Source organism: Tachyglossus aculeatus, chromosome X4 (assembly GCF_015852505.1).
Source record: "Tachyglossus aculeatus isolate mTacAcu1 chromosome X4, mTacAcu1.pri, whole genome shotgun sequence".
Taxonomy (NCBI): domain Eukaryota; kingdom Metazoa; phylum Chordata; class Mammalia; order Monotremata; family Tachyglossidae; genus Tachyglossus; species Tachyglossus aculeatus.
Window position 1 is genome coordinate 60,884,380 of NC_052098.1, and position 15,408 is coordinate 60,899,787.

The window sequence follows — 15,408 nt, forward strand, 5'->3', positions numbered from 1 at the left end:
TGTACGATAGGCTCACCTTGGATCTACCCCAATGCTTAGTTCAGTGCTCTGCACATAGTAAGCACTCGATAAATATCATTGACTGATTGATTAATTATAGGCAGGTAACACATCTACCAACTCTGTTGTACTGCCCTCTCCAAAGAGGTTAGTCCAATGCTCTGTATGTAGTAAGCGCTTGATAAATACTGTCGATTAATCGATTAATTATGGACAAGGAATCTGTCTACCAACTCTGTGGGACTGTGCTCTCCCAGACGCTTAGTCCAGTGCTTTACACACTGTAAGCGCTCAATAAATTCTTTAATTCTATTTGTTCTGACGACTTGACACCTGTCCACATGTTTTGTTTTGTTGTCTGTCTCCCCCTTCTAGACTGTGAGCCCGTCATTGTGTAGGGACCATCTCTATATGTTGCCGACTTGTACTTCCCAAGAGCTTAGTACAGTGCTCTGCCCACAGTAAGGGCTCAATAAATACGATTGAATGAATGAATGAATGAATCTAGTTCTCGAATTGATTGCCCCAAGCAGAGGATTCTGCCATAGCAGGTCCCTTCATGCCAGTGAGTGAGAGGGAACCCACTCTCATTTGGTCTTCCATTTGTATATGTCTGCAATTAATTGGTTTTGAGGAATCACGCAGATCGACTGGCCATTGTCATCTTTCCTTCCCAGCGGTGGTCTTTTTGTGACGGCATGTCCATTTCTTAGTCTACAAGCTAAGATTCTTACCATTTGGCTTACAACCTAAGCATGGCACCATTTGGCTTACAAACTACGACTGGGGGTCATGCAAGAACCAGACACCTATAACAAATGCTATCGGTATTACTACGGTTCACTATACTTCCTTGTTTTAAAGGACCACATCCCAGCTATATCATGGAGTACACCCTTATTTTGAGTCAAGGGACAAGAAGTAGATGCCCATCTACATAATGAAGAAAGGCTGCATGAAGTGAATGGGACCTGAGTTTGGGTTTCGAATGAAAGGAGCGTAATATTGGTGAATACTTAGTAGGGAATGGAACTAAGCACAGGGACCATCAGGAGTGGAGGCATGGAATTGTGAGCGGGAGGAGAGAATATAGGGGACTGAGAGAATGAGAGGAAGTTTGAGGTTACAAGTTTCACCTTGTAACCTCCCCAGTGCTTAGAGCAGTGGTTTGCACATAGTAAGCGCTTAACAAACACCATTTTATATATATATATATATATAAGTTATTTTGCTAGGCATGAAGGGATCAGATGTGATTAAGGAGAGAGAACTGCTAGTTTCTCCTGGCATGTCTGTCGATTTTAAGGGGTGGAAGAGGGGACTATCAATAAATGGCATTTATTGAGCACTTATTGATAATGATAATAATAAAAATTATGGTATTTGTTAAGAACTTACTATGTGCCAAGCACTTTACTAAGTGCTGGGGTACAAGCAAATCAGGTTGGACGGTCCCTATCCACAAGAGGCTCACAGTCTTAATCCCCATTCTACAGATGAGGGAACTGAGGCCCAGAGAAGTGAAATGACTTGCCCAAGGTCACACAGCATACAAGTGGTGGCGCCACGATTAGAACCCATGACCTTCTGACTCCCAGACATGTGTTCTATCCACTATGCCATGCTGCGTTTATTTGGTCGGCATGAAGGTGAGGGGCAGTTGTGTTGCCCCGCTTCCTTCCTCCATGCTTTATTTGGTCATCGCCTCCCACATCCCCTCATCCCTCCCAGACCTTGGGAGGCCTTCCCAGACTGAGCCCCTTCCTTCCTCTCCCCCTCCTCCCCCTCTCCACCCCCCCGCCTTACCTCCTTCCCCTTCCCCCAGCACCTGTATATATGTATATATGTTTGTGTGTATTTATTACTCTATTTATTTATTTAATTTGTACATATTTATTCTATTTATTTTATTTTGTTAATATGTTTTGTTTTGTTCTTGGTCTCCCCCTTCTAGACTGTGAGCCCACTGTTGGATAGGGACCGTCTCAATACGTTGCCAACTTGTACTTCCCAAGCGCTTAGTATAGTGCTCTGCACGCAGTAAGTGTTCAATAAATATGATTGAATGAGTGAATGAATGAATGAATCCCTCCCGGCCAGAGAAGTTAAGTCACAGGTTGCATTTTAACCTTGAAATGGCCAGTGCCCAGGTTCACCTCAGACCAAGGCCTAGCCATATTAACAATAACGCTAGTTCTTACTGTAACTCTAAACTTATGCCTAGCCCTACCCCTAACCTTAACACTAAAACTAGCACTGACCTAAGATTAATAATAATAACAACTGTGGTATTTATTAAGTGCCTGTTTTTTGCCAAGCACTGTACTAAAGGCTGGGTTAAATACAAGATAATCGGGTGAGACACAGTCCCTGGTCTACATGGCACTCACAGTCTAATTAGGAGGAAAAACAGGGGAAGCCATCAGCGAGTACCCCAGATAAAACATGGTCGAGAGACGGGCTCGACTTTTGGCTGTGGAGGATGAACAGATTGGAAGTGTCACGGAGGATAAAGCAGTAATTTTGTAGATCGAATGTGAATTGGGAAGAACAGGAATGGGATGAAGAGACCCGTGCTTAAAAGAGAGAGAAAGAGAGCAAACCCTTCCATTCATTCATTCAATTGTATTTATTGAGTGCTTACTGTGTGCAGAGCACTGTACTATGCGCTTGGGAAGTACAAATCGGCAACATATAGAGACGGTCCCTACCCAACAACGGGCTCACAGCCTAGAAGACTGGACTGGTATTTCCATTCTATTTCCATTGGTAATAGAAAGTTGACAAGGCAGGTGTGGTCAGTAAAGCAGGATGGAGTTTGGCAGGTTGTGTACTTATCCTGAGAAGATTGTAAGTCATTCAAGAAGGAAAATAATGAAAGCACCTTTTCACATTGTACCTAAGGAGGGACACCCTGTATTTTCTAGATCCCTTTACCCCTATTCTCCTATTGTTCCAAGATCTCCTGAAATTATACTTTTTTAGTGGAAGGAAGGTATGATTATCTCCTTCCACCTCCTCCCCTCTAGGTCTTAGAACCACTTTGCACTTCTAGTTGTGGGCAGGTAACTCTGCCAACTCTGTTTCTCTCCCAAGCACTTACTACAGTGCTCTGTACACAGTAAGCAACTCAATAAATACCATTGCTTGATGCATTTTCACTACTCAAATCACAAGCACTCGGGCTAACTCTGGTCTTCCAACCCCCTTGGAACTAGTCATGAAATGATCCTTACTAGCTATCCCTCCACTGTTATTAACAAAATGCTGAACATTTAAGTGGGTTTAACATTTAATAACTTCGGAACATTCAGTGTGCTTGTACCTTCTTCCAGATCCAGTCACATCTTGGAAAATAAAATTAATAATGCGTAGGGAGATGGAGGAGTTAACTCATTCATGAGTTTTTTTCAATAGATCTATCATTTTTCAGCTTTGCCAGTTGTGGTAAAAAATAATTTTAGAAGTGAGGTATGAAGGAATATTTCTCTCTGGACAAATAAATGTGTTCTGAATCAAACTGAAGCTGCATTGCATTGCAGTGAAGCACAAATAAAGATATAGATGTTAACCCCTGCATTGCTGGCTTTTGCCACTGTCCTGAGAAATATGACTCCATTGTGGAATGGAAATATTTTGCAGGAGACTACGGCATATGAGACTTGTCTTCTGTTCTTTTCTTACGCTGTCGAGTCGTGTCCAACCCATAGCGACGTCATGGACACATCTCCCCCAGAATGCCCCACCTCCACCTGCAATTGTTCTGGTAGTTTATCCATGGAGTTTTCTTGGTAAAAATATGGAAGCGGTTTACCATAACCTCCTTCTGCACAGTAATAATAATAATAATGGCATTTATTAAGCGCTTACTATGTGCAAAGCACTGTTCTAAGCGCTGAGGTAGATACAAGGTCATCAGGTTATCCCACGTGGGGCTCACAGTCTCAACCCCCATTTTACGATGAGGTAACTGAGGCACAGAGAAGTAAAGTGACTTGCCCAAAATCACACAGCTGACAAGTGGTGAAGCCGGGATTTGAACACATGACCTCCGACTCCAAAGCCTGTGCTCTTTAGAGAAGCAGCGTGGATCAATGGAAAGAGCACGGGCTTTGGAGTCAGAGGTCTTGGGTTCAAATCCCGGCTCCGCCACCTGTCAGCTGTGTGACTTCGGGCAAGTCACTTCACTTCTCTGGGCCTCAGTTCCCTCATCTGTAAAATGGAGATTAAGATTGTGAGCTCCCCGTGGGACAACCTGATCACCTCGTATCTCCCCAGCGCTTAGAACAGTGCTTTGCACATAGTAAGTGCTTAACAAATACCATCATCATCATTATTATTATTATTATTTCCACTGAGCCACGCTGCTTCCCTAAAACCTCAGTCTCCGCCCTTGACTCTCTCCCATGCCACTGCTGCCCAGCACGGGTAAATTTGGATTTGTAGCAGATTGCCTTCCACTCGCTAGCCACTGCCCAAGCTAGGAATGGAATGGATATGCCTCTGCTTGACTCTCCCTTCCATCGTCAAAACTGGAAACTCTCCAGGTACGACTCTGAGAAGTGCATACGAGGCTACAACTTACTATAACCCAGCAGGCTCACTCACTCACTCTACCTCAATCTTGTCTATCTTACCACCAATCCATCGCCCATGTCCTGTCTCTGGCCTAGAATTCTTCCCTCCTTCATATCTGACAGATCTTCACTCTTCCCACCTTCAAAACCTTATTAAAATCACATCTCTTCCAAGAGGCCTTCCCCGAATAAGCCCTCATTTCTGCTACTCCCACTCCGTTCTGCATCGCCCTTGCACTTGGATTTGTATCCTTTATTCACCCCACCCTCAGCCCCACCACATTTATGTCCAAATCCACAATTTATTTTCATGTCTGTCACCCTCTCTCCACTGTAAGCTCCTTAATAATAATAATGATAGCATTTATTAAGCGCTTACTACGTGCAAAACACTGTTCTAAGCACTGGGGAGGTTACAAGGTGATCAGGTTGTCCCACGGGGGGCTCACAGTCTTAATCCTCATTTTACAGATGAGGTAACTGAGGCCCAGAGAAGTTAAGTGACTTGCCCAAAGTCACACAGCTGACAATTGGCAGAGTCGGGATTTGAACCCATGACCTCTGACTCCAAAGCCCGTGCTCTTTTCCACTGAGCCACGCTGGTTCTGGGCAGGAAAATTGTTTATCACCTCTATTACATTGTACTCTCCCAAGCACTTAGTGCAGTGCTCTGCACATGGTAAGTGCTCAAGAATTATGATTGCTTGATTAACAGATGAGGCAGCACAAGAGAGAACCCTGCTTAATTTCTGTATTGCTTCTGGCAATATTGTTTGCTTTAAGAGAACCTTAGCCAATCAATCAATCAGTTATATTTATTGAGTGCTTACTGTGTGCAGAGCACTGTAATTAGTGCTTGGGAGAGTACAGAATGACAGAGTTGGTAGATACATTCTCTGCCCACAACGAGCTTACAGTCTAGAGGGGGAGACACACGTTAATATAAATAAGGAAGTTGTGGATTTGTACATAAGTGCTGTGGGGCTGAGGGATTTGCACTGCAAATCCCAGTGCAAGGATGACACAGAAGGAAGTGGGAGAAGAGGACATCAGGGTTTAGTCAGAGAACACCTCTTAGGAGGAGGTGTGCTTCTAATAAGGCTGAGAAAGTGGGAAGAGTAATCATCTGTAAACTTTGAAGAGGGAGAGCATTTCAGGCCACAGACAGGATGTGGGAGAGGCCTTGGTGGCAAGATGAGTGAGATCGAGGTACAGGTAGTAAGTTAACATTAAAAGAGCGAAGTTTATGGGCTGGCTTGTAGAAAGAGAGAAGCAAAGTGAGGTAGGAGGGGACAAGTGATTGAGTGTTTTAAAACCTATCTGATGTAACAATCACCACAAAAATACAAATTGTCAACTCAATGGTGTTTTCAGTGACAGTGTATGGATCCCGAAAGCTGGACAGTGAAAAAACAGGGTAGAAAGAACATCTTGAAATGTGGCATTGGAGAAGGCTTTTGCGAATACCATGGACTGCCCGAATAACAAACAAATCACTTTTGGAGCAAATTAAACCAATGTGGTCTTTGGAAGGCCAAATGACTCAATTTAGATTAGCATATTTTGGACACATAATCAGGAGGACTAATTCTCTGGAGAAGACACTAATGCTAGGAAAATTCCAGGGAAAATGTGGAAGAGGCAGACCTGCCATAACAACGATAACGGAAGAACCTTTAGAATGGTTGCGGATTATGACAGAGAATAGGACATTCTGGAGAAGGTATATCCATGGAGTCACTATGAATCAAAAATGACTCAACGGCACTTAATAAATAATAATAAAGAGTTTCTGTTTGATACGGAGGGGGATGGACAACCCCTGGAGGTGCTTCTCATGTAAGGAAACATGAACTGAATGGATTTGTAGAAAAATGATCCAGTCAGCAAAATTAAGTGTGGATTGGAGCAGGGAGAGACAAGGTCAGCAAGGAGGCTGATACAGTAATCAAGGTGGGATTGTGCTTGCATAGAGAAGTAGCAGGGCCTAATGGATAGAGCATGGGCCTGGGAGTCCTGAGTTCTAATCCTAGATCTGCCACTTGTCTGCTGTGTGACCTTGGACAAGTCACTTCACTTCTCTGTGCCTAAGTTACCTCATCTACAAAATGGGGATTGAGACTGTGAGCCCAAATGGGACAGGGACTGTGTCCAACCTGATTTGCCTGTATCCACCCCAGTGCTTAGTACAGTGTCTGCCACATAATAAGCGCTTGACAAATACTGCAATTATTATTATTATTATTACTACTAACGTGGTAGCAGTTTGGATGGAGAAGAAAGGGTGGATTTTAGTGATGTGAAGGTTGAACCAACAGGAATTGGTGACATTGAATACGTGGATTGAATGAGAGAAAGGATATCACCAAGTTTATAGGCTTGTGAGACAGGAAGGATGGTGCTGCTGTCTATAGCAGAAACTCCTGACCCTCGGCTTCAAGGCTGTCCATCACCTCGCCCCCTCCTACCTCACCTCCCTTCTCTCCTTCTACAGCCCAGCCTGCACCCTCCACTCCTCTGCCGCTAATCTCCTCACCATGCCTCGTTCTTGCCTGTCTCGCCGTCGACCCCCGGCCCATGTTATCCCCCTGGCCTGGAATGCCCTCCCTCTGCCCATCCGCCAAGCTAGCTCTCTTCCTCCCTTCAAGGCCCTACTGAGAGCTCACCTCCTCCAGGAGGCCTTCCCAGACTGAGCCCCCTCCTTCCTCTCCCCCTCGTCCCCTTCTCCATCGCCCGCGTTTTACCTCCTTCCCTTCCCCACAACACCTGTATATATGTATATATGTTTGTACATATTTATTACTCTATTTATTTATTTATTTATTTTACTTGTACATATCTATTCTATTTATTTTATTTTGTTAATATGTTTGGTTTTGTTCTCCATCTCCCCCTTCTAGACTGTGAGCCCACTGTTGGGTAGGGACTGTTTCTATATGTTGCCAACTTGTACTTCCCAAGTGCTTAGTACAGTGCTCTGCACACAGTAAGTGCTCAATAAATACGATTGATCGATTGATTGATTACAGCGATGGGAAAGTCATGGGGCGGACAGGATTTAGGTGGGAAGATAAGGAGTTCTGTTTTGAACATGTTAAGTAGAGATGTCCTGAAGGTAAGAGGAAATGCGAGACTGCAGAAATGGAGAGAGATCAGGGCTGGAGATGATTTGGGAATCCTCTGCATAGTAATTGAAGCCATGGGAGTGAATGAGTTCTCCAAGGGAGTGGGTGAAGATGGAGAAGAGAAGGGGATTCAGGATTGAGCCTTGAGGGACTCTCACCATTAGAGGATAGGAGACAGAGGAGGGGCCAGTGAAAGGTACCGAGAATGAGTGACCAGAGAGATAAGAGGAAGACCAGAAGACAGTGTCTGTGAAGCCAAGGTTGGATAATGTTTCCAGGAGAAGGGGGTAGCTGACCTTGTCAAAGACAGCTGAAAGGTTGAGGATGATTAGGATGGGGTAGAGACCATTGGATTTGCCAAGGAGATAATTGGTGACATTGGTGATAATTGGTGTTATTGGTGATAATAACAGCCCTTTTAGAGGGCTGTTTCTGTGGAGTGAAGTGGGCAGCAGCCAGATTGGAGAAGGTCAAAGAGAAAATTGGAAGAGAGGAAGTGGAGACAGCGGGTGTAGACAACTCACCCAGGGGATTTGGAGAGGAATGATAGGAAGGAGCTGGGATTATAACTGGAGGGAGCCGTGGAGTCAAGGGAGGGATTTTTAGGTTAGGGGAGACATGAGCATGTTTGAAAGCCCTGGGGAAAAAGCCACTGGAGGGTGAACAGTTGAAGATGGCAATCAGGGAGAAACGAAGAGAGGGGAAGAGCACTTTGATGAGGTGTGAAGGAATGGGATCTGAGGCAGAGGTGGCGGGGTGGGTTTTGAGAGGAGGTAGATTTTCTCTTGAGATACGTCTGGGAAAGATGGGAGAGGTGAAGAAGGGGCAGGAAGTGGTGGGGGGGACTGGAGAGGAGCAGGGGAGATTTTAGGGTAAGCACACTTGATGGTTTCAATTTTCTCAGTGAAGTATGAGGCCAGGCACTAGGGGCTAGAGATAGGATTAGCAGGGGGACAGGGGGTTTGAGGAGGGAATTAAAAGTCTGAAACAACTGATGAGGGCAACAGGCAAGGGAGTCGATAAGAATGGAGAAATAATTTTGCCGGGCAGAGTTAAAACAGACAAGGATGAACTTGAAGTGGATGAGGTCAACCTGCTATCCTACAGCCGGTGCAGTCGAGGATTACACTAAGTTTGCCTTAGCTGATCAAAGGACAATTCTCCATGAGAAAAAATTAAGTTCCTCCAAATCCTTTAACCTTAAAGCCACGCGTACTTTGAATGATCTCTTCCTCTCCTCTCTTTGCACTATGCCTGAGGAGCAGTGTTTCCAGGTGGAAACACCATGGGCCTGGGAGTCGGAGGACCTGGGTTCTAATCCCGGCTCTGCCAGTTTCCTGTTGTGTGACCTTGGGCAAGTCACTTAATTTCTCCGTGACTCAGTTTTCTCATCCGCAAAATGGGTTGTTCTCCCTCGCCCGTAGACTATGACCCTCTGTTGGATAGGGGCTGTGCTTGGTTAACCTGAATCCGCCCCAGTGCTTAGAACAGTGCTTGACACATAGTAAGCGGCTAAGAAATACCACAATAATAACAATAATTCTGCCACCAGTCACACGAAGATGCGTGGGCTGCTTTGAAGTATCATATCCAGGCTGCTCTGGTAAATCATCATCATCATCAATCGTATTTATTGAGCGCTTACTATGTGCAGAGCACTGTACTAAGTGCTTGGGTAGTACAAATTGGCAACATATAGAGACAGTCCCTACCCAACAGTGGGCTCACAGTCTAAAAGGGGGAGACAGAGAACAAAACCAAACATACTAACAAAATAAAATAAATAGAATAAATATGTACAAGTAAAATAAATAAATAGAGTAATAAATATGTACAAACATATATACATATATACAGCAATGCATATAAGGTACAATACAATACAGTAAATGCAGCAGAGGGGAGTGTGAGTCTGTGGGAAGCATAAAGCTAAGAAAAACCGTCATTATGTCCTAAACCCCTGTGGTCTGAAGAAGACATCTATTGCAGCAAAGCTACGCAGCGCAGTTCCCCATGACAAAACCACAGGGGTTACCGTGCTAAGTCATTTTACTTCCCAGTACATATACACATCCAGGCCCTAATGTTTACATCAGCAAATGGTTTAAAAATTCTTCTCAGTAACTTTATTTAGTTACTGAGAAATACAGTGTCTGCAAAAAGTACATTAAATTCAAGGAAATTTAATCTTCAAAGGTAATTGGATATGCCCTCTAATGGGGAGTATTCAAAACTCTTCACTTCAAGCAAAGTGAGGAAAAAAAAACCCATCTCATCACAAATTCAGAAGAGGAGAATCTGAGCACGTGTTTCCATTGCACTCCTGTTTTAGACTGGGGAATGAAAATTTGGATTGTTCAGGTGGCCTCTGGATTGTTCATTTGCATATGATGTTTGCTTTGTCTTCCAGACAGAATTTGATCTGAAGACTAGAATAGTTTAGATTAGATCGCAGTTGGATCGAAATCAATGTCATTAACTGTGAGGCTACTGAGTGAAAAGCATGCTACTTCAATCAGTCAATCAATTGAAGGCATGTACTGAGCACTTACTGTGTGCAGAGCACTGTACTAAGCAGTTGGGAGAATGCAGTACAATAGAGATGGTGGTGGACACCTTCCCTACCCCCAGCAAGCTATATCTCAACAATTGATCCATCAATCAATTGTATTTATTGAGCACTTACTGTGTGCAGAGCACTGTACTAAGCACTTGGGAGAGTACAATATAACAATATAACAGAGTTGGTAGACACATTCCCTGAGCCCGTTGTTGGGGAGGGATTGTCTCTATTGCCAAATTGTACTCTCCAAGCAGTCAGTACAGTGCTCTGCACACAGTAAGCACTCAATAAATACGATTGAATGAACAATGAGTTAGACTAGATGGGGAGACAGGCATTAGTATAAATAAATAAATTACAGTTATGTACATAAGTACTGTGGGGCCATCCATTCTCCTCATGTCTCACTGTGAAGTGTGTTGCTAGTAAACTCACAGCTTTCCAGGACCTCATTCTTGGTAATCTTATCCTGCCGTAATGATGATATTTGTTAAGAGCTTACTATGTGTGTCAAACACTGTACTAAGCACTAAGGTAGATACAGTACATTCAGATCAGACTCAGTCCCTATCCCAAACAGGGCTCACAGCCTAAGTAGGAAGGAGAACGGGTATTGAATTCCCCATTTTCAAGGTGAGGAAACTGAGGCACAGAGAAGTGGTGGAGTCAGGATGAGGATTCAGGTCTTCTGATTCTCAGGCCTGTGCTCCTTCTCATTATGTTGAATATGGTTTGTGGGTGATGTGAATGAAATTGTTCCAGGGGCTGAATGAATCTTCTTTAGTAGGTGTAGGTCTCACAGTTTATAGGGCATTGGAGAAAAGCAGCATGACCTAGTGGAAAAAGCATCAGTTGGAGGGCCTGAGTTCTAATCCTGATCTACCACCTGTCTGCTGTGTGACCTCGGGCAAGTAACTTAATTTCTCTGTGCCTCAGTTACCTCATCTGTAAAATGGGGATTAAGACCATGAGCCCCGTGTGGGACATGGACTGTGTCCAATCTGATTAACTTATATCTATTCCGGTGCTTAGTACAGTTCCCAGCACATAGTGAGTGCTTAACAAATACCATAAAAAAAATTGGACACCATAACAGGCTTCAGCTTGTTATGGAGCTTGTTACGCAGTTGTTGTCACACTCTGTTCTGTTATCTTCCGAGTGTCATGCTGGCCCTTTGGATTTTGTTTTCTGTCTCCTTATCTCTCTGTACATCCTTGACTAGTGTACTGCCTAGGTAGCAGAATTTAGTGAGCGCTAGAGGGCTGGTGTCTGGCTCCTCATGGCTCCTGGAACCCCCCTGTCATGGAAGCCTCAGGCTCTGTGGAGCCATGATCCATGGATGATGATGATGAGAATTAATGATAATAATGATAATGACTGATAATAATAGTGGTATTTGTTATGTGTGTATTACGTGCCAAGCACTGTTCTAAGTGCTGGAATAGATAAAGATCAGGTCAAACACTGTCCCTCTCCCAAAGTGTAAGAGCTCTATATCATGATATTGCTTTGGTTTGGCACCGTTTTCATGGTGGAAATGAGTGCCACATTCAATAGGTGCAAAACAAAGTGAAGGAGGCAAAACAGTTTCTGCTGCTGCATAGGGCACAAATAAACATTTTGATCTCTGGCCACTGACTGCACTTTGAAACCCTGACCAGCCATTTCTCAGTGAGTGCTACTGGTCACTGGGTATTAGGCAGAAACAAACATATCCATAATTTATTTATTTTAATGTCTGTCTCCCCTTCTAGACTGTCAGCTCGTTTTGGGCAGGGAATGTGTCTGTTATATTGTTATATTGTACTCTCCCAAGCACTTAGTACAGTGCTCTGCACACCGTAAATGCTCAGTAAATACAATTGACTGACATGATTCACAAACCATGACCACTACTAAAAAATAACTCAAGCACATGATGGTGGGATAGCCATTCAATCATATTTATTGAGCATATTTATTGAGACAGCATGGTGTAGCAGATAGAGCTCGGGGCTGGAAGTCAGAAGGTTAAGGGTTCTAATCCCGGCTCTTCCACTTGTTTGCTGTGTGACCTTGGGCAAGTCACCTCATTTCTCTGGGCTTCAGTTACCTCATCTGTCAAATGGGGATTAAGACTGCGACCCCCACGTGGGACAACCTGACGACTTTGTATCTACCCCAGCACTTAGAATAGTGTTGGAACAAATGCCATTATTATTATTATCATTATTATTATTATTATTATTATTGAGCACCCTACTGTGTGCAAAGCACTGTACTACTACTACTAATAATAATGATGGCATTTGTTAGGTGCTTCCTATGTGCAAAACACTGTTCTAAGCCCTGGCAAGGGATAAAAGGTGATCAGGTTGCCCCACGGGGGGCTCACAGTCTTCATCCCCATTTTACAGATGAGGTAACTGAGGCACAGAGAAGTTAAGTGATTTGCCTAAAATCACACAGCTGACAAGAGGTGGAGCTGGGATTAGAACCCATGACCTCTGACTCCCAAGCCCGTGCTTTTTCCACTGAGCCACGTACCCTCTTCACTACCCTAAGAAAAAGTCCTACATAACTAGGCAGCCCAGGATACTGGTCGTTTGATTGTAGACAAGGCAGGAATTGCATTCAGTGACTTCCTCGTGTTTGAACAGCGCTGTTTTAGAATGTGTTCCTCATCCTAAATGCCCTGAACATTGACTGCCATATCAAACTGAAAAGTGGCACACTGGAGAACCACGCTTAGTGAATTTAATTTTGCAGTATAATAGCAAATATAAAACTAAAGAATAGAAAGGAACTAGCCATCCCATCATGAAACATCAGGGACTCTCTTTTATGATGGTAACAATGATCTTCCCCAAAGAGGGACAACATTAATGTCTCGTGCTTGTGAGCTGGCCAACAATGAGGTCAATGTTGTGGCACTGAGGGAAATAAGATTCTACCTGATGAAGGACTTCTTTGCTACCATCTCTAGCACATATGCCCAAGCAGTGACAAATAGCAATGAAGAGGGAAAAAAAATATCTGGATAGACTCATCCTATCTGCTCCAAAATTTGACAAGCTGATCATCATGGGAGATTTCAATGCATGGATGAGTAGTGATGCTGTAAAATGGCAAAAAAAGGGAATTGGACTTTTTGGGATTAGAAAGCTAAATAGCAATGATCTACATCTGCTCGGCAAATGTGCCAAGCATCAACTTGTAATCACCAACATTAATGACCATCTCCCAAATAAGAGATGGCCATCATGGATGTATCCAAGTTCGAGACAAAGCCCTCTCATAGATTATGTCTTCCTCCATCAGCAGGACATGAAGAAGCAGCGTGGCTCAGTGGAAAGAGCATGGGCTTTGGAGTCAGAGGTCACAGGTTCAAATCCCGGCTCTGCCAATTGTCAGCTGTGTGACTTCGGGCAAGTCACTTAACTTCTCTGTGCCTCAGTTACCTCATCTGTAAAATGGGGATTAAGACTGTGAGGCCCTTGTGGGACAACCTGGTCACCCTGTAACCTCCCCAGTGCTTAGAACAGTGCTTTGCATATAGCAAGTGCTTAATAAATACCATTATTATTATTACTGAATGACATTGCAGCTAGGTGAAGGGCCAAGTGCTATATTGCATTTCAGCTCATATGCTTCAATTCTGAGCTCTCAGTACAACCAATGCATCAAAAAACAGCAACCAACCTACCAAAAAGGCTACATATCAAAGAATAAAGGAATCTACAAAACACTCAGTAACAACATCACAGCAATCCTATTTGGAAGAAGGAACTCCAGCTAAACGAAACACTTCTGTCTCTGTCCTTCTGTGCATCATGGGATAGAAAAAAGTATCAGGGATTTGGTGACTACTATTTTCTGTTTTGCCAATGAAAATTTTGGTTGTACATGACCTCCATTTTCTTCAGATTGACTTGTCATTCCATGGTTCTGTGTTGCATCTGTAAAGAGATTCATGATTATTTGCATGTCTTCTTGTGTTTATGTTTGTGTGTGTGTGTGTGTGTGTGTGTGTGTGTGTGTGCAGTCATCTGCAATGAACAGTTCCTGACTTCTGACTTTTGAAGATGAATGTAACCTGTTGAACTGGAAGAGTTTAGGAAGTTACTACTGGCTAGGACTGGGACTGTTTAATTCTTTATATGTGATGTTTAAACAAGAGCCACACCCTGGTAACCATAAAATAAAAGAGTTTTATGGTGATCATCACTATGCCCCAAGGATCTGCACTTCCATGACAGAGATAAATTTGCTTTACTATCATGAGGTTACCTTGCAGCCCCTGAAGGGGCTCCATCGTTGTTATGCATACCTGTTTGAATCAAATTAAAGTTGGGCTCCAAGATTGTTTCAGGGTTAAGTGAATAGCAGGATGTTTCTTTTTTGGTTTTCCTAAACCATTTCTATCTTTGTCTTGGCCCCGCCATGCTGAGGAGAGCAGGATGGGATTTGATGTTGAGGGGAATTGGTACCTGCAGAGTGTCTTCTAGGAGACAGGGCTCTCACTCCAGTATTTTATTTTTAAATGGTATTTGTTAAGCACTTACTATGTGCCGGGCACTGTATTAAGCACTGGTATTGATACAGAAAATCAGGCTGGACACAGTCCCTGTCCCATGTGGGGCTCCCATGTGGGGCCCTACTAACTATGCCTTGATCTTGTCTCTCTCACCATTGACCCCTTGTTCATGTCCTAGCACTTCCTCCTCTTTCATATCTGACATGTCACTGCTCTCCCCATCTTCAAATCACAACTGAAATCATATCTGCTCCAAGAAACCTTCCCCAACTAACCTATCATCATTTCCCTATCTTTTTTCCCTTCCTTTTGCATCATCTATGCACTTAGATCGATACTTTTATCAGTATTATTAATATTATTGTTATTATTATTACATATGTTTAATGCTTACTATGTCTGAAGCACTGTCCTAAGCGCTGGGGTAGATACAATTTAATAATTGTCGGACACAATACCTGTCCCACAGGGGGATCACAGTCTAACTTGGAGAGAGAACACGAATATGGTATTTATTGAGCGCATACTGGGTGCAGAGTTCTGTACTAAGTGCTTGGAAGAGTACCATGTAACAGCATTGGTAAACACTTTCCCTGCCCACAACAAGAGTGAGAATGAGAAGCAGC